Genomic DNA, 19,706 nt, shown 5'->3' on the forward strand with positions numbered 1-19,706 from the left:
GGTCTATCTTATCGATATCAATGTTTTCAACTTTGTGTACCTTTTTTCTGAGGAACAGATGCTACAAATTTCTGCTTTGGCACACCTATCCATATTGTTATTATTAGTGAGGTGCTTAGGAAAATGGTCTGACTCGAGAATCTGAAATAAGTGAATTCAAGTTCATCGTTTTCAAAGGGTTACAAAACTATTAACCTTCTTTACCAAAAAAATTTCTCAAACACCCCACACTCATAATATTCAAATATCTTCCTACGAAATGCAAACTTATCCAAGTCAATGTTAGACTAAAAATCACGAAACAAAATTTATAACTAAAATTCATTTCTTGACCAGAAACTGTGCTACAAATCTGGCTCGTTCCAAGGCAAAGTATCGCAATACTGAAACATCTCGTTCCCACGAATTTCAAGCCTATCCAATGCTACTTTGAACGAACGCTAGCCTAAAAGTGGCTCTCGATCGTGGGTCTCGCGCAACCGGAAGTGGAGGGCAGTTGGGTAGCTAGGTGTGTACCGTGGTCGGTTGAAGAAGAATTAACACCGGGCAGGGAATGAACGAGGCCTCACCTACGGTATCTCTCGTTGCGAAAGCGTTCGACTGCAGTTTACTTTCATCTGAATTATGCGGCTCTTGTATGCTCGCTGTTACTGCTGCTGCCTGCCTGCCTGCCTGCTGCTGTTGCACACGTACACACAGCGGAGCGATCGCGCGTCACGTTAACAATGCACCGACTCGGCCAGCATGAATTATGATAAAGAGGCTGATATGGGTGGATAGGAGCGGCCCAGATACGAAGGACAGGCCGATGAACCGGTCAGAACAAAATTCACCGAGAGAGCTCGCGTTGTCGGTCGTTGATACTCTTCGAGCTAATACCGACGCTTAATGCTCTTTCTGATAAGCCGATCATTTTGTTTCCTTTGCCTAGGCTGAATGTACACACGCGCTCTTCTTTACACCATGATTACGATATTCTGCGCGACTGTGTGTCTTTTCGTGTAATCGCACGATGATTGCAAACGAATTATTTTTCTTTTCGAATCTTTCATGGGGTTATTCGGGATTTGTCAAGGTGCGTGGAAGTGTTCTTTGACGATTGGTATATTAACTTTTTTGGAGAAAAATTGGTGGAATGTTGGTGTACTCGTCTTTCGTTATGTGGATAAAACAAGGTTTTTCATGCCTTTTAATTTTTTCAAGATTTTTTAGTAGAAATATTGCATTTGACGTTAAAATAGTATCGCGTAAGTGTGGTTTAAGGGCAGAATTGGAATTTAATTGAACTCTTGAAAAATCCCTAATACTTAGACGTTTATGTTTAGTAAATTTTTGCTATTAAAACTCCATATTAAACCAGACAGTAAACTTTTAGTATAGTATCGAGAGAACAGAAACTGTAACTTCGTTACGTTTTTTGATACCAACAGAGGTTCTTAGAGAAATAAGAACGCAATGGGTCGAGAAAGACCCATACACAATACCAGGATTAAACTACCCGATCTGCACTCAATATACCCATAAAGAAAAAAGGAAACAATACCAAAACAGTATAAAATAAAAATGGAAAAAGTATAAAGATTACTCGACTAGATACAACGATAACCAAGGTTCCAGTTCAATTACCACAGATCCATCGCACGAACCAGTACAAAATCCAACGAAACGTCGATAACACACCGGAGAGAGAGACATCCCATATAATCCCGTGGAACGAACTGTAGAAACAAAAATCGAATTACCGTGACGGTACGCCATGAAAATCCAATAAAAAGAATCCTGCTCGTTTCACTGTGAAACGTCTTACGTAGCAGGCGGCTCGCGCGGAGGCAACGATCGGGCAATAATCGAACAAACGATCGGAATCAGTGACGATTAATCGACGAGAAACGGCCGCGAGTCGAGTCGAGACAGCAACTCTTCGACTCTCTGACTGTGACCTAAAAGTCGGATATATCTCCGGGAAAAAGCAGTTCACCCCGTCCTCGATGGTTCAACGGCCTGGGGACCTTCGTAATCGGGGACATATGATTTTACCGAGAGAGAGATGGGGTTGGAAAGCCGCTTTAGCCGATCGCTCGACCGGAGTGAAATAACCATGAGCCTGCCTGCCTCTGTTTCTCTGCCACTGAGGGCAGACCGCAAAATTTATAACTCGATACATATACCGGGCTGAACCAACGATTCACAGTGTTCCTCCCTCCACCTCTGCTTCTCCTTTTGCCGTGCAAGCAGATTTTCCCCTCTAGAGCCGATCTCTCGACACACGATGGGCGGTGAAAGTTCAAAGCGCCACGCGCGCAAATGTTTGCCAACTTTACTTTCGTTACTCGAAATTCCGAGTTAAATTGCAAATTGGACACCGGCGGAAGAAGGGGTGGGAACGTTTTTCCTGCAGCTCGTGGGATTTCAGGTTTCGTTCGAGTTTTACGTGTCTCTGCTATTATTATCAATATACTTTCGCAATTTGCAGTATTTATAAATTCAAAAATTTTTTACGTGTACTGATCTCACGTTAATCTGACAGTTCAATTTCCACGTTTAAATTATTTATTTGATATCTGTAAATATGTTTCGAAAAGCAGTGAAATATTTATCAAGCGAATTTAACGAAAGCAAAAATTGTAGAACTGAACTTCGCGAAGAAAATGAAAATTGCGGTGTTAATTTTATAATATGTCACTTTGTACGAAGTATAATTTACTTACTTCAGAAATTACAACTGTCTGTTCTACTTCTTTCAATCGTCATAAACCCCACCGTGTATCAATTCTGCAATTCACCGTAGAATACCCAATGTTACAACGAAGAAACAGATCCTCGAAGGGATGATCGTCGCGCGGAGAGCATCGAGAAGCAAGTTGCCACGGCGGACGCGTTTCCGCGCGGCGTAACTTATTCTAATAATCACGATCGAAGCCGCAAAGACAGTCTAACGCGTGTTCGTGTTCAACGAGACGAACCAGGTCGAGAACACGGATGAATTAGCGACGGTGTTACGATACACACATAGGGTGTGTCCTGAATTAGTTGCCACGCGATTTCGCGATTCTTCCACGCGTGAAGCCCACTCGCGGTGAAACAACGGGATTTTTTTTTTTTTTTCGATTCATCCGTGCATCCGCGATTTAATCGACCGTTAAACGATCTGTCGCGCGACTGTACGCTCGTTTCTGTATTCAAAACGAAACTAAGTTCCGCCGTCCGTCGAATGCACTTGGTAATTTCAGTTCTCTTTATTTTCTTTTTTTTTTTTTTTTAGAAAAATGAACGTTTCGAGATTCACAAGTTGTGGTTACCGGGCGAAAAAGGGGGAAAATACGGGAGGATTGTTGAACGTTTAGAAATCGAACGATTCTACGTTACAGTGAAAGCGGGGAAATTGTTGTTCCTCCATTCTTCACAATTCCAATGGAAGCCGATCGCGCAACCGAGCGATTATTAAAGACGGCTTTGCTCGCTCTCCGGACAATTAGCCGGTGATTTTCTACCGTCGGTTTTTGCGACTGTCGGAACGGTGGAAGGTGTCAATTCCAGGTGAAATTAACTGTCACCAGAGGCGGTGTTAAGCGAGATATAAAATCGAGGCGGTAATGGGATTTAGTCACGGCAATTAGTAGCATTTTCTATAGTTTGGGAAAAGTTGGAACGTGTTTTAAAGAACATACTATATTCTAAAATACCGCAATGTTGTTACGCTAACTTTGAAATATTTGTGTGAAAATGAAAATGAACGAAAGTAATGTAAGGTAAAAACGGTCAGGATAACGGTGGTGAGCGGTGGAATAAAATATAAACGTGGGCGGTTAAAGAGAGTGAATCCTTGTATTTTGAACTATACTGCACGAGTGCTGATACAATTCTGTCCTTCCTGAAAAAACTAGTCAAGAGGACCCCCTTGGCAATATGGCCTTCCTTAGCCTTGAGGCAGAACTATCCCTAGGAGGGGGAAACGCAGCAGAGGACTGCACATGGCCCACTCAAGCCTTCGCTTTTTGGACTTTTCTAACAGTAACGTAACGAACGATTTGTTAAGTAATTCAAAACTCGAAATCTTTATTTATCAAGATTATTTAATTTACTGAGATATTGACAAATTCGAAATCTTCATTTACCAAGAAATTAAAAATTGAAAAGTTTTATTTATCGAGAAATTAAAAACTCGAAATCCTTATTCATCGATTTACTAAGAAGTTGAAAATTCGAAATCTTTGTTTACCAATAAATTGTAGGCATTCTGGGACGGTTCATGGCTTGGCCTGCGCCTCTTGGCGAGTGACAAACACCAGACCCGTAGTCTGCCATTCGACGGGAGTCGGTTCTTAGCTTCGGTAATAGACGGACGCCGAAGAGTCCGAAATAAACTACTTTGCACGACATCCTGATTTGAGTAAAGTTCATTAGACCACCTCGTACAAAATTAACAATTCGAAGTCTTCATTTACCAAGAAATTAAATACTGCAAAGTTTTATTTTTAGAGAGATCGAAAATTCGAAATCCTCGTTTCTCCTTACTGACATTCAAGAAAATATGAAAATTAGAAACACTCCGATAATTCCGTGATAATCCCAAGTACGTATTAAATATTCGATACAAATGGTTCAGGAACCATTTTCTTCTCCAATGACTCGCCATTACCATCATAGCACTTATCCTTTAAGAGCGGTGCTTCGTTCAAGGTTAACGCGAAGAATCTCGCTTAGCGTGATTCCAGAACGTTTTCGAACGCCCGCCGCGAACGTTTCAAGGCGTATTCGAAAATTAGAGCTCATTTCAACGATTGGGGGGAAGATTTTCCGGCGTTTGTCCGTGCTCACCGAGACGAACGGGGTCGAGAGCACGGATGATTAGCCGGGGCCTCTGCAATTTCCATCCGGAGGTCGCGCGGGCTACGAATTCCGCGTAAACGTTTCCGAAAAGGGCGGCGAGCATCCAAAGAAGCGAGTGACACTTCTTTCTTTTCAAACACTGGATCGGTACACGCTTCTTTTTTTCTCAGTGAAAATATTAACAATCACGTTGCAATTGATGTTTTCAAACATTTCACCAGTTCAACGACCTTTGACATTCTTATTTAATTTTTTCCCAGATTTTGTTTGCAAAAAGATATACTTCAATCCTGATTATTACTAATGTACCTAATGAATTATATTTAATTCATTCGGAGAAGCAACTGTAATTTTTCTTCTTCTTTCAGAATTTTCCTTTTCGAGTGAAAATATATAAAAATCACGTTACAACTGATGTTTCCAAACATTTCACGAGTTCAACGACCTCTGACATTTTTATTATATTTCCTATCAGATTGTGTTTGAAAAAAAAAAAAGAGAGATACAGGTACTCCAACCCTGATTATTACTAATGTACCTACTAAATTACATTTAATTCATTCGAAAAAGCAACTGCAATTTTCTTTTGTCGAAACACTATGGATGCAGAATTTTCTTTCCCGAGTAAAAATATTTCAAAATCACGTTACAATTGATACTTTCAAGTATTCCCCTCGTTCAACGACCTTCCACATTCTTATCTCACTTTTCACCAGATTTTTTATTTAAAAGAGAAAGCCTACCTTAACCTTGATTATTATCGACCAATGTATTTAAATACCTAAATCATACAAACAAAACTGAATTGTTTAAAAAAGCGAAACGTGAATCTCTCTCGAATCTCTCAGCTCATGAAATATGTATACCACTCGGATATAACTCCGAGCAAGGCTCTCTCTTTCTTTCTGGATAGACGAAAAATCGGCTCGAAATGTGCTGGCCAAGGTAACTCTATCGCGAGACAATCTCCATCGATACACACGCACGCATCCTCGGTCTCGTCTTTTTTTATTCAAGAATATCGTCCGTCTTCGTACGTCAGTGATGTCCTTTTCCGCCCCTTAGTCGCAATGTAATACGTGTCCTCGATTCCGAAGGTCGATCAGACGACGAACTAGCCATCGGGAAAACGGGGTGATCCGGCCGACGTGCACAGACCACACGTGCGCATCTTCAACCACTGCCTCTCTGCTACACAACCTTTCCTCCCTCTCGGCACCCCCTCCGCCACCTTACCCACGGCAGGATCAATTTAAAGCCGTGCATCCTGGCACCAGTCCTATATTACTCCTGCGCGATCCGTCGTGACGTCACAAAGGAAAGACGACCGGTTTCGCGCATGCTTTCCGTTCCAAAGTCTCATCCTCGTTTCACATTCGAACGATAAATCTTAGGATGATTTTTATTTGACAGGATGGTTCGAATTTCGTTGTATTCTCTTTGCACGGCGTTTCAAAGATTTTCGGGTGATCAAGGGTTGATTTCGTTGTGGACGGAGCTTAAGGATGCGTGTTTCTGGTGGAAGGTTTTAGGGAAGGGAGAATTATACTTTTGACGTGTTTTTGTATGATAGCAAGGGTGTTGGAACCGAAAACTTTGCATTGTAATAACTTTCATGAAATTTCTGTAATTGTGAATGTATCTTTTCAAAGTAGAAAATTACAAGCCCGTAGATAATTAAATGGGAATAAGTATCTGAAGTAATGCCTTTGGTACGCATTTGTGATTACACAGGTGTCCAAAAGAAATTCTTCTAAGCACCCTCGACACACGAAGAACATCTAGTAACGATTAACTCTTTCCAGTCCAGTTAAATTCGAAATTTTTTCCTATTCTTTGACATCTATATCAGATTCCTCTTCTAAGTGTAAGGGTGCATGTAAGTACGTCTAAAAGTTTCTTAGAATAGTTGCTCTCGAGAGTACTCTCAGATTGTGTTTGCACTTTGCCAGCACTATCGACACAGTGTACACCGATAAATTTCACTCTCGAGAGCAACTCGCGATAGTTTTACGCGTGCCTTAAAATTCGTGGTTCTAACGCGTCAATCATCCCTCAACCACCCTCTACAATCTCAATTTAAACTTTCGCACTCTCGAACATCGAGATCCAACGCGATATCTCGCCAGAGAGGAGGGCCAAACACCAGGACCAATTTCTAAGATCAAGTAACCCCTCTACGAAGGAAAGCAGCGATTATGAACGCGGCCTAAGGCTAGTAATTCCGACCCGAGAGACTCGAAGCGGCTCACCCCGTCCTCGTCGATGGTTCGTCGTCCGGCGACGGCCTTCGGAAATGGGGGCGTTCGTTCGCAGCTCCCAGAGCTCGTCCGATTGAGACAGTCGCATCTCGTGTTAACGAGAACGACAAAGATGAAATCACGTCGCGTATATATGTATAAAAGAACGAACTAGAGAGAGAGAGAGAGAGGGAGAGAGAGAGAGAGAGAGAGAGAGAGGGAGAGAAAAGGAAGCGAGAGAAACGAAGGTAACTGCTGGTTGGGAATATCTCTAGGACAAGTTTTCGCTAAGTCCTCCAGGGTTTCTCTCCGCGAAAAGCTGACACCGTCCCCCATCCCCCTTCCTCGAGAAAGGGGAGAAGATTGAAAAAGGGAGGGATGAAAGTCTGGAAGGATGAGCTGGCAAGGCTATATACGCAGTTGAAGTTAACCGAATCGACTCTGGGAAAATTGATCCTGATCCAGTCCAAGCGAACCGAGGATCCTGGAGAATTTAAACAATGCCGCCAGCTAAGAATTCACAGTCTCGTCTGTGTTAATCTTGAGTTCTATTTAAATTTCGCCGCGATCCCGCGGAAGGAAGCAGCGAGGGATGGGAGACGCGGCGCGGCGCCCTGGAATCCGACGAATCGCAGGAGATAAAGACTCGCCCGACTATGAACTGGCTGTGTAAACACGGCGAATGCTGATTATCGCGGTTTATTATCACGTCAGCTCTCGCTGTTGCTAGTTCGTTCGAAAATTCGCCGGTGATCCTTTTCGTTGGAAACAGTTCGAATTCGAACGAATTTTAGAGACTGCTTCTTTTCTTAAGATTGTTACGTGAAAATTGCTGGAAATTTTGGCTCTCCTGTGGAAACATTGCAGAATAATGAAAAATAAGCGGAAAATGTGGAAAGGACCATCTCATAAATCAGGATAGCTTAAGCATTTAGCTACTAGGAAATTTGGGAAAAGATGGGAAAGACGAAGGTAATGATTTTCAGGGGTGGGGGAGGTAGAGCGAAAAAAGTAGATTGGGGATGGAAAAGCAAAACGGTGGAAGAAGTCAAGGAATTTAATTACTTGGAAATAAGATTTCAGAGGAACGGTAACATGGCTGGACACATAAAGGAAAGGATAAAGAAGGCAAACGTGACACTGAACCAGGTATGGGGAATAGGAGAGAGGAAATTTAAGACAGACTTTAGTACTCGGTGTACTGATGTATGGGGTAGAACTATGGGGCTTTAAGGAGAGAGCCGAAATCGAAAAGATACAAGTAAGATACATAAAATGGACGCTTAGCTTAGACATCCGCACACCAGGCTACTTGGTGCTGGAGGAATCAAAGAGAGAGAAATTAAGAGTAAAAACAAGAAAGAGCTTGGAAATTTGAGGAGGGAGTAAGGAAGGACGTAGGGAGAAAAATAGTCAAGGAATGTTTGAAGGAAAAGGAAGCAAATAAAGAACAAACTAGAACCGGAAAAGAGAGATAGGAGTACTTAAAAAGAAACGGATTAAGTCAAGCGGGGGTGGACGAGTTGAGAAGAGAAGGAAGAGAGGTAACGGAGAGGATAAGGAGACGAGACAAAGAAGTGCAACAACAGAGGCAATACACAAAAATAGAACAATCCAAATACATCAGAACTACAGGACTACCAGAATACTTGAGCAAAGAATGAAGAGGCCAGAAGTTAATAGCCCAAGCGAGATGCGGAAATTTAGAAAACTGGAACAAGTACTGGGAAGAGGAGGAAGGAAGGAGATGCGATTTGTGTGGTGATAGATTCGGAAATCTGGAACATTTTTGATTGTATTTAAAAGAACCGAAAGGAGAATATTTAAAGTCTGATATTAAATGTCTAGCAAGTACCAGTAATTGGTAAAATGATTTATATTTGTTTTAAAAGCTGGTAGTGTATTATTTTTGTTTTAATTGTGCTGGGATTTGTTGGTTTGTTAAGGGAGGATAATAGCGAATAACGTGTGAAATTTGAAAATGAGAGTAAATAGGAACGATTGGATAACGAAATTGGGAGAGTTAGAGAGAATGTGTGAACAGACGAGAAGAAGAGAGGTAAATGATCCAACATGAGAATGTAAGTGTATATTTTTCGGTAATTACTTTATAATTGCTTTATAATTACTTTATAATTACCGATTAGTGGAGAATATTGTTTACATGCAATGGAAGTTTACTGGTGATGTTTATAATTTCGAAAATTCAGGTAGAATTGTAAATATACTGTATCGTAATTCGAATTTAAGTAAATTAGGTTGAACTGCAGTACACAGACGTTACTTTAGCTTGAAATAAATTCGAAACATAGAATTCACAGAGAAAACACTGCGAAACAGCAAAACGTAAACGTTACAATTGTTATAACATGTAAGCAAAAATTTCAGAATTAATTATACGAGTATTTCTCATAAGATTACCGTTACAAGAATATTTCACGTTTATTAATAATTTTATAAGAATTAGGAATATTAATTCACTTTGTTAAAATGCAAAAACTAATAATTTTACAGCAAGTGTTAAGAATTAGGAGCAGCATTCGTTACAAGTTCCACAAGGATACTGAAAGAAAAATTTCAAATTAATTTCAATTGCTGGAAGAAAAGTAACGAAAAGGCAACCTCTCAAAGTCATTTCAATATCCTATTCGACAAGTCTGAAGAACAACGATGACTAAAATTCAAATGTTTATTTCCCTAAACCTTCAAAATAATTTCGAAATATTTTATTCGAAGCGGAGTATTCCAAGTCAGTATCGATAATTGAAGAAATTATTTGATTGTATTTAAAAGAACCGAAAGGAGAATATTTAAAGTCTGATATTAAATGTCTAGCAAGTACCAGTAATTGGTAAAATGATTTATATTTGTTTTAAAAGGAAAATTTCTAATAGGTATTAGTTAAAATGAATTGTTATTCAGTCTATTGTATTGAAATTCAAACTGATTCTAATGTATACAAATGTTATAAGAAGGCTGAGTGTGTACAGTGTGGACATAGGCTAGCTAGTAGCCCCCGACCACTCTATGAACTTTAACGTCTATACTCGAAAGTGTATCGTCAACACTAACACGTTACCCAGATTATCCAAAAATTGAAGAAGTTACTTTTAAAATTGAACATTCTACGGTGTTTCGAGAGATTTGATAATCATAGTCGAACCTTAAACGAACGTTCTCACGAAGAAAATTTTCCAAAAATCATTTCGTACGTTATTAATCGATAAAACAAAAATTCATTGTTGAAAAATAAATATTTTCTGAAAATCTTCATCTTCCATACAAGATTCAAGATTTTCCCTAAGTAAGAGTAATTTCAAAAGATTAACTGTATAAGCTATTATTTCAATACGCGATACACTGACTCTAGTATTTACTGAAATTCAAAAATTCTCGTATAAATTCCGAAAATAGATTATTAATTACGGTAAACTACTGAGACGGTTTAATTAAGGGTGGGCATGGTGCTGCTTTAGTTTGAAATGATTTATAAACACATAATTAACAGAGGAAAAACCGTGAAACGGCAAAACGTCAACATTCTAATTGTTATAACATGTAAACAAAACTTTAAATTTAGTGTAAACAGAAAAAATATATAATACAATTTATTTCACGGTATTGCAACAAATAAACGTTGAATCAATATTTAATTCGTATAAAAACAATTATTTAACGTAATAATTTTACCTTCACTATGGCTATTTTTAATCTACGACCACAGGTCAACCTGATTTCTAATCCTTACGAACTTTAAATTCAGTCTAAACTGAGAAAATATATAACACAATTTATTTCACAGTATTGCAACAAATAAACGTTGAATAAATATTTAATTCGTATAAAAACAATTATTTAACGTAATAATTTTACCTTCACTATGGCTATTTTTAATCTACGACCACAGGTCAACCTGATTTCTAATCCTTACGAACTTTAAATTCAGTCTAAACTGAGAAAATATATAATACAATTTATTTCACGGTATTGCAACAAACAAACGTTGAATAGATTCTTAATTCGTATAGAAACATTTATTTAAAATAATAATTTCACCTTCACTATGGCTATTTTAAATTTACGACCAAGGGTCAACCTGATTTTTAATCCTCCGAACTTGATTTCACAACGAGAAAGTAATAAGATCGTTGAAACGTACTTATTTGTCAAAGAAACTTGCAAAAATGTATAAATAATAATATGTAATGTTTTAACAAATTTTTGGAAGTATAAATTAATAATAAAATTGTGAAAATTAATAAATTATACGTTATTATAACATTAATAGAATTATGACTAAACCGAAGTTCGAAGTCGAGTATTTAAAGTCTGATATTACGTGCCTAGCGAGTGCCGGTAATTGTTAAAATTTGTTTAATAATTAGTAATAGAAATTCTAATTGATTCTAATGTATACAAGTGTTACAAGAAGGCTGAGTGTGTACAGGGTGGACATAGACTAGCTAGTAGCCCCCGACCACTCTATTCACATCTCAGAACCTTCAGGTCAAAATACGCCGCGAAGTGTCTAGGGCCCAGTATAAAGGGTAAATGATTTCGCGGGACATCGGCGGGTCCTTATATACCTGCGGTACCCTCTCCCCAAAGTCATTAGCAAAATCGTCGGTTAGGTCAGGCGGGAAACCTTCTTTTCGCGGGAAACGGACTACTTTTCGCGGGAGATCGATCACTTTTCGCGGGAAATCGACAATTTCTCGCGGGAATCGGTCACTTTTCGCGGGAAATCCTTCGTTTTTCGCAGAAAATCGCCGATTCTTTCGTAATTCTATTTCGCATTCTATTGTAATGTTATAATAACGTATAATTTATTAATTCTCACAATTTTTTGGTATAAATTTATACTTCTAACAATTTGTTATAACATTGCATATAACAATTTATACGTTTTTACAATATTCTTCAATAGAAACATAGGTTTCAGCGTTCTCGTTACTTACTCGTGGTTAAATTAATTTCGTAGGGATTAAAAATCAGGTTGACCTGTGGTCGTAGATTAAAAATAACCATAGTACAGCTAAATTTATCGTGTTAAATAATTATTTTTACACGAATCAAAAATGTATTCAACGTTTGCTTGTTACAATACCATGAAATAAATATTTAACCACGAGTAAGTAACGAGAACGCTAAAACCTATGTTTCCATTGAAGAATATTGTAAAAACGTATAAATTGTTATATGCAATGTTATAACAAATTGTCGGAAGTATAAATTTTTAATAAAATTGTGAAAATTGATAAATTATACCGTGTTACGATATCGGAAATCTCCCGCGAAAATCTCCCGCGAAAATTTCCCGCCTGACCTAACCGACGATTTTGCTAATGACTTTGGGGAGAGGGTACCGCAGGTATATAAGGACCCGCCGATGTCCCGCGAAATCATTTACCCTTTATACTGGGCCCTAGACACTTCGCGGCGTATTTTGACCTGAAGGTTCTGAGATGTGAATAGAGTGGTCGGGGGCTACTAGCTAGTCTATGTCCACCCTGTACACACTCAGCCTTCTTGTAACACTTGTATACATTAGAATCAATTAGAATTTCTATTACTAATTATTAAACAAATTTTAACAATTACCGGCACTCGCTAGGCACGTAATATCAGACTTTAAATACTCGACTTCGAACTTCGGTTTAGTCATAATTCTATTAATGTTATAATAACGTATAATTTATTAATTTTCACAATTTTATTATTAATTTATACTTCCAAAAATTTGTTAAAACATTACATATTATTATTTATACATTTTTGCAAGTTTCTTTGACAAATAAGTACGTTTCAACGATCTTATTACTTTCTCGTTGTGAAATCAAGTTCGGAGGATTAAAAATCAGGTTGACCCTTGGTCGTAAATTTAAAATAGCCATAGTGAAGGTGAAATTATTATTTTAAATAAATGTTTCTATACGAATTAAGAATCTATTCAACGTTTGTTTGTTGCAATACCGTGAAATAAATTGTATTATATATTTTCTCAGTTTAGACTGAATTTAAAGTTCGTAAGGATTAGAAATCAGGTTGACCTGTGGTCGTAGATTAAAAATAGCCATAGTGAAGGTAAAATTATTACGTTAAATAATTGTTTTTATACGAATTAAATATTGATTCAACGTTTATTTGTTGCAATACCGTGAAATAAATTGTATTATATATTTTTTCTGTTTACACTAAATTTAAAGTTCTGTTTACATGTTATAACAATTAGAATGTAGACGTTTTGCCGTTTCACGGTTTTTCCTCTGTTAATTATGTGTTTATAAATCATTTCAAACTAAAGCAGCACCATGCCCACCCTTAATTAAACCGTCTCAGTAGTTTACCGTAATTAATAATCTATTTTCGGAATTTATACGAGAATTTTTGAATTTTAGTAAATACTAGAGTCAGTGCATCGCGTATTGAAATAATAGCTTATACAGATAATCTTTTGAAATTACTCTTAATTAGGGAAAATCTTGAATCTTGTATGGAAGATGAAGATTTTCAGGAAATATTTATTTTTCAACAATGAATTTTTGTTTTATCGATTAATAACGTACGAAATGATTTTTGGAAAATTTTCTTCGTTTGAACGTTCGTTTAAGGTTCGACTATGATTATCAAATCTCTCGAAACACCGTAGAATGTTCAATTTTAAAAGTAACTTCTTCAATTTTTGGATAATCTGGGTAACGTGTTAGTGTTGACGATACACTTTCGAGTATAGACGTTAAAGTTCATAGAGTGGTCGGGGGCTACTAGCTAGCCTATGTCCACCCTGTACACACTCAGCCTTCTTGTAACACTTGTATACATTAGAATCAGTTAGAATTTAAATTCAATAGACTGAATAATAATTCATTTTAACTAATACCTATTAGAAATTTTCCTTTTAAAACAAATATAAATCATTTTACCAATTACTGGTACTTGCTAGACATTTAATATCAGACTTTAAATATTCTCCTTTCGGTTCTTTTAAATACAATCAAATAATTTCTTCAATTATCGATACTGACTTGGAATACTCCGCTTCGAATAAAATATTTCGAAATTATTTTGAAGGTTTAGGGAAATAAACATTTGAATTTTAGTCATCGTTGTTCTTCAGACTTGTCGAATAGGATATTGAAATGACTTTGAGTGGTTGCTTTTTCGTTAGGGCATAACAATCAATATGTACTTTTCTTCCAGCAATTGAAATTAATTTGAAATTTTTCATATATTTTCTCTGATATTGAATTTATTTTATGACTTGCTATTTTGTTTACTAATAATTTACCATCCAAGGAATTTGCATGAATTGCATTTTAAGTAGTTAGTTGATTTATTATTGTATATTGTGAGCTGATTTGGAATGAGTGCACTATGCCCACCCTTGATTAAACCGTCTCACTAGTTTATCGTAATTAATAATCTATTTTCGGAATTTATACGAGAATTTTTGAATTTTAGTAAATACTAGAGTCAGTGTATCGCGTATTGAAATAACAGCTTCATCCCTGGTTCGTTTATTATTGAATATTTTTACGCGTTTAACTTATGCTTCTCCCCAATTCTCGTCGCGTATTTTATTCAAATTTTCTTATATTCTAGAATCGAAAAAGATACGAATTCGCGTTTTTTCTTTTGATTATTTCAATTTTTCACTCGCGTTCTACGAAAGTTTAGTTCAATAATAATATTGAAAATATTAAAATTTTAAATATTAAAATACACTTTGTGAGTTTGTGAGTCTTGCAAAATGAAATGAAACTGGAAGGACGGTAGGAAGGATGACCATCTGAGAGGAAGGACAACAAATCTGAGTGGAAGAATAAGAATAAAATCTTTTGATAGTAATTAGGTACCGAGTATATTTTTAATAATTTTAAATAAATTATTGAAGCAACAGTGTAGCGTTAAAATTTCGTAAATAAAAATTCCAAAATTTTAAACTTTCAAACGAGACAATAATTGGAACTTAAACACCCACCAATTAACAAGACCAGATAATCTCATTATTCTCCCAAAATGTTAGATCTGAAATTGAAATGGATGTGCAGTCGTGCCTGTTTTATTGGTCTGAAGTGTAAATAGGTCTAAATTCAATGGAGACGCGGTTAGATGCGAGCGCAGATCCCGTAGGAAGGGATCCTGGACGAAACGGGTCGAAGGAGAGGGAGTGAGAGCATAGCGGGAGCTAGTTGACACATTTGCACCGCGTTTACCACCCCCGTTCGTGGGTGTGCGTTAGAGTGCAGCTCTGTGCAGCGAGGCGCAATGCACTCTCGAGGTCTTGCACTGCACAGTGATCCTCATTTAATATTGCATCCCCTTCGATTGGATATTCATTGATCTATGTATTTTTACGCGCGACCTTCGGTCCTGCGTTAATTAACTGAAGGGGTGATTCAGGGTGGAGGAGAAAAAATTCTAATTTACGTGGAAATGGTACGTCGTTATATTCACTTTTCTGCTTTTCACATGAGTATTTCTCGCAATTTTTATCCTTCGTTTTTATATTTTACTGTTAAATACTGGTTTGATGATTTAATAGAAACTTAACCCTTTGCAACGCCACGTGACTTCAAAGTTACGTATCAATTTATCTACATTTTATTTGTTCATTTTATTGTCAGCAATTATTTTTCAAATATAAAATGTAATGGTGAAAGTGGGTGATTAGTTGTGAATATAGATAAAACTAAGGACTAAGAATGAAAATATTTGAGGGTGTAACAAGACGATTACCTTCGTCTTCCTGTAAAACGATCCAGCCCACGTTCGAACGAGCCAATAAAATTATCCCGGGCAAACAGCGCGATATCGTCGAAAACTAAGGCGAAAAGTTTCTCAACCGTGCCATTCTCTCCCCTCCTGTCGACAGTTTACGACGACAAAACAGCTCGGAACCGTTACGAGGGGAATCGAGAAATCGAGATGTTTTTCGAACCCGCCTGCCATTGCTTCTAACCAGGACCATAGTTCGTTATCCCGATTACCGACGTTCTGTTTCGTTTTACGATTGAACGCGAATGTCCCTTAATAACGGGCCTCGGATGTTCCCCAGACCGCGTAAATCCTTTTAGCTTCGACGCTTTTACGATCGAAATGACGTACGAACCGCTCAAAGTCTCCTCGATATTTCCAATTCGGCGAGCGTTGCTTCGCTTAGGGATGATTAGGTTGGAAATTCTTCAGAATTGAACGTGATTTTAGAGTGATTTAACGGTGCAAAAGTGTGCCGTGATAGATAGCTGGGGGGAAAAGAGGGAGGTTTGACTTATTTTACGAGGTGTTTGGTTACAAGATGTTGATTTTCGTTCTTGATAAATGACGATGGAAAAGTGTGAGAGAGAAATGGTTAGATTGATATTAACGGTGTTTTGATGAGGATAATGCGCTGGTTGATGGTATATTTAATGGTGTACTTTAAACCAAGTTAAGAATTTTGTTGGGTGAGGTTATAGATATCAATTTTTTGATAAATATATGGAACATGTGTGAAGTAATGATAAGTGTCGGGTTATAAACATTCTAATTTTCAAAAGTGTCCGTTTGTGTAAGAGTTGTATATCGAAAGACTTCAACGAACATTCTGCCGTACTTGACTAATGATAGGAAGTATATATTTGCATTTTAATCGATGAATATGTAATTCATCGATGCGAACATTTATCTTGTTATGAAATTTTCATTTTATCAATATTCACATGATATTCTAATTTATTTAACTTCTCCATTGACGACTACTTAAACAACGTAAAACATCGATCATTCGAAGTCGAAGGAAAGAAACAACTTGCAAATCGAGATATTACTCGAACAAATCAAATTACAAATATCTTACAGACTATCTGAAAAAGTATCTGTAAGTCGATTCTTATTCAACCTTCTCTAGTCTAATTTTTCTTCGTTTAAAAAACTATTAAGTCTAAGGAATATTGTAAATAAATTATAAATAAATTACTTTTTCCTAAATATAACGACACCGATATGTAACATTCAAGTGACACGATGTTACAGAAGATTAACTCTTTGCACTCGAAAACTTCTCAACCACCGTTCTCAAAATCTAATATTCCAATATTTACGTACACTTGTTTAACCGCAGGGTATATCGTGATATATTAAAACTAAATGGATTACGTGTAATTAATTTTTTTCTACAACCGTTCATTTTTCACAGCGCAAAAACTTCGCTGAATTCTGATTCTTCAGGGCGAAAATATCCCTTACGCATTAAACAACGCATCGTTAGAAATTAACACCGTCAGGTAAGTTAACATACGTATCTCCACTTACGACGAAGCTCTGCATACTTAACCCGATAACAAGATGAAAATTGCTTAAAATGAAATAAAATAAAATGAAACGAATACAAAGTGTTAATACCATCCATGTCGACCTCGTACAATTCACGCGCTATTTCCCCAAATCTTTCAGTATCATCGCAACAATTCCTCCTCCAAAAATCTCTTCGTCGTCGTCGTGCCCCTTCGTCGACGAAGCAATTCAACGAAACACGCGTGGAGAATCTTCCTCAAGTATGAACAAAGATAAACCGTATCGATCGATCGGAGAACGCTCCGATACTCGGCTATCTCGCGAAATTCCCGGGGAAATGTACACGAATCGACGCCGCGAGGGCTGGTGCAACCGTTGACGAGTCAACGAACCCGGGGCGCGAGGCGAGCCGCGTAAAAGTTGGCCGCTCGCGAGACGGCTAAGTTTCGCCGTTGCAACGAGGAGAAGTTTCACAAGCGTGGCCGCGCTCTCTCGCCTGGCGTGCCGCGGCATGCAAATCCGCTAACTGCACCGCCTATCTCCGCTTTGGCTCGGCTCGCGAGCACCGTCGCCTCTGGCTGCCCATAAATTGATTCGTGCACTTGCGAAAAACCGTGCACACGCGGCACCCCTCCGCCCATGATCCCTGGCGAGTGGTAACGTGCGCGGGAAACTTTCGACCGGATGTATGGTGGAACTATGGTGGAAATTTGTGTCGAAGTGGCTTAGAGAAAGGAGAATTAATGGTATAAGGTATACGGTATTTTCTGGTGCATTATAGGTCAGGTTTTAGTTTGTTTCTCTTTTACGGTTAGATGGATCTATGGTGGAGGGTATAACGTATTTTAGGTTTTAATTTTTATTCCTGGGGTAGGTTGGACTTTATGGTGGAACTTTTTGTCGATGCAGTTTAGAGAAAGGAGAATTAATGGAGTAAGATACTCGGTATTTCCTGAGATATTATAGGTTAGGTTTTAGTTTTTGCGCTTCGGTTTGGATAGGTTAGATGTATGATGACTCCATGGTGGACGTTTTTGTTTATGCAGTTCAGAGAAAGTAGAAGGCTTAATGGAACAAGGTGTACAGTACTTTGTAGTACGTTATAGGTTAGGTTTCAATTTCTATAATTTTGTTAGGTTAGGTTAGACATACGGTGCTTCCGTGGTGGACGTTTTTGTTTAAGTAGTTTAGAGAATGAGGAAGGATTAATGGAACAAGATACACAATACTTTGTGGTACAGTATAGGTTAAGTTTCAAAATAGTTAGACGAGGGAACCTAAAAATATATGGCGACTCTACGGCGAAAATTTTGGTTGAAATTAGTAGTTTACAGAAAAGAGAATTAATGGAATAAGACATACTGAAAATAAGAGGCAAATAATAATAAGATACGCATTGTCTGGGACCTTATATATCAACTTTTAGATTTTACATTCAGATTAGAGGTTAGGTTGCAGCTTCTTAGATTAGAGGTTAGGTTGAACAGCTGAATGACAGAAACTTTGAATGGAATGGAAAATAGTAAAATAAACCTCACATTCACAATGTTTTACGCTAAATTCAGAGTGATTCAACGAAGAACGATCGAACGAGAAATTTCTAGAATGAAAAAGGTCAACGAGTGAAAATATCAAATGTACAGGTTTCGAAGTTAAAACTAAACGGCAGAAAATGACAGAATCGAGTATCGAAGTGGAGAGTTTACCATTCCATCCCGATTCCGGGTTCGCGTTCATAGAAATTCATCCTGGCCTGGCAAACGCATACGTCAACTCGAAAGTTCCTGATTTCGTAACGGCGTGAACGGAGTCGAGTTCGACGCCCGAGCCATGCTCCGGCTTGAATTCGCCGTTTCATAATAGTCGATCGAACGCACGGCCACGCGAGCCTATCCTCCTTCATCCGGGAAAGCGAGAACAACACCATTATTTCTGTGCCACGATAATTCCCTTCCCTCCACTGTTTCCTTCAACGAGACAGCATTCGACCATTTTTCTCTCTGTGCATTCGTCGAGCGAATTAAACGAACGAGAAGAAGAAGAAGAAGAAGTCAACGGATTCTACTGCACCTCGATTTTAGAAAATCGTACAAAAATTATACAACTGCTTATTTATTAAAATTACTTCAAAATAAACAATCGGTTCTTCGTTTTGATCATTGGTTCGGGTGCAAATCAGATTTCTCGATTTTTTGTTCGTGAGGTTCATTCAATTACAACTTGCGAGAAAGTATTACAGCATAGCGTGCCTCGAAGGTATTAAAGGTAACTGTGACAGGTGTCGAGATGTAACGGGTGATAATTTTGTGAGACGAATTTCGTTGAATTCGCTAGAGTAAATATAGATTGAACTGTGATTTA

The sequence above is a fragment of the Habropoda laboriosa genome, unplaced genomic scaffold (assembly GCF_001263275.1).
Source record: "Habropoda laboriosa isolate 0110345459 unplaced genomic scaffold, ASM126327v1 scaffold440, whole genome shotgun sequence".
NCBI classification, from domain to species: Eukaryota; Metazoa; Arthropoda; class Insecta; order Hymenoptera; family Apidae; genus Habropoda; species Habropoda laboriosa.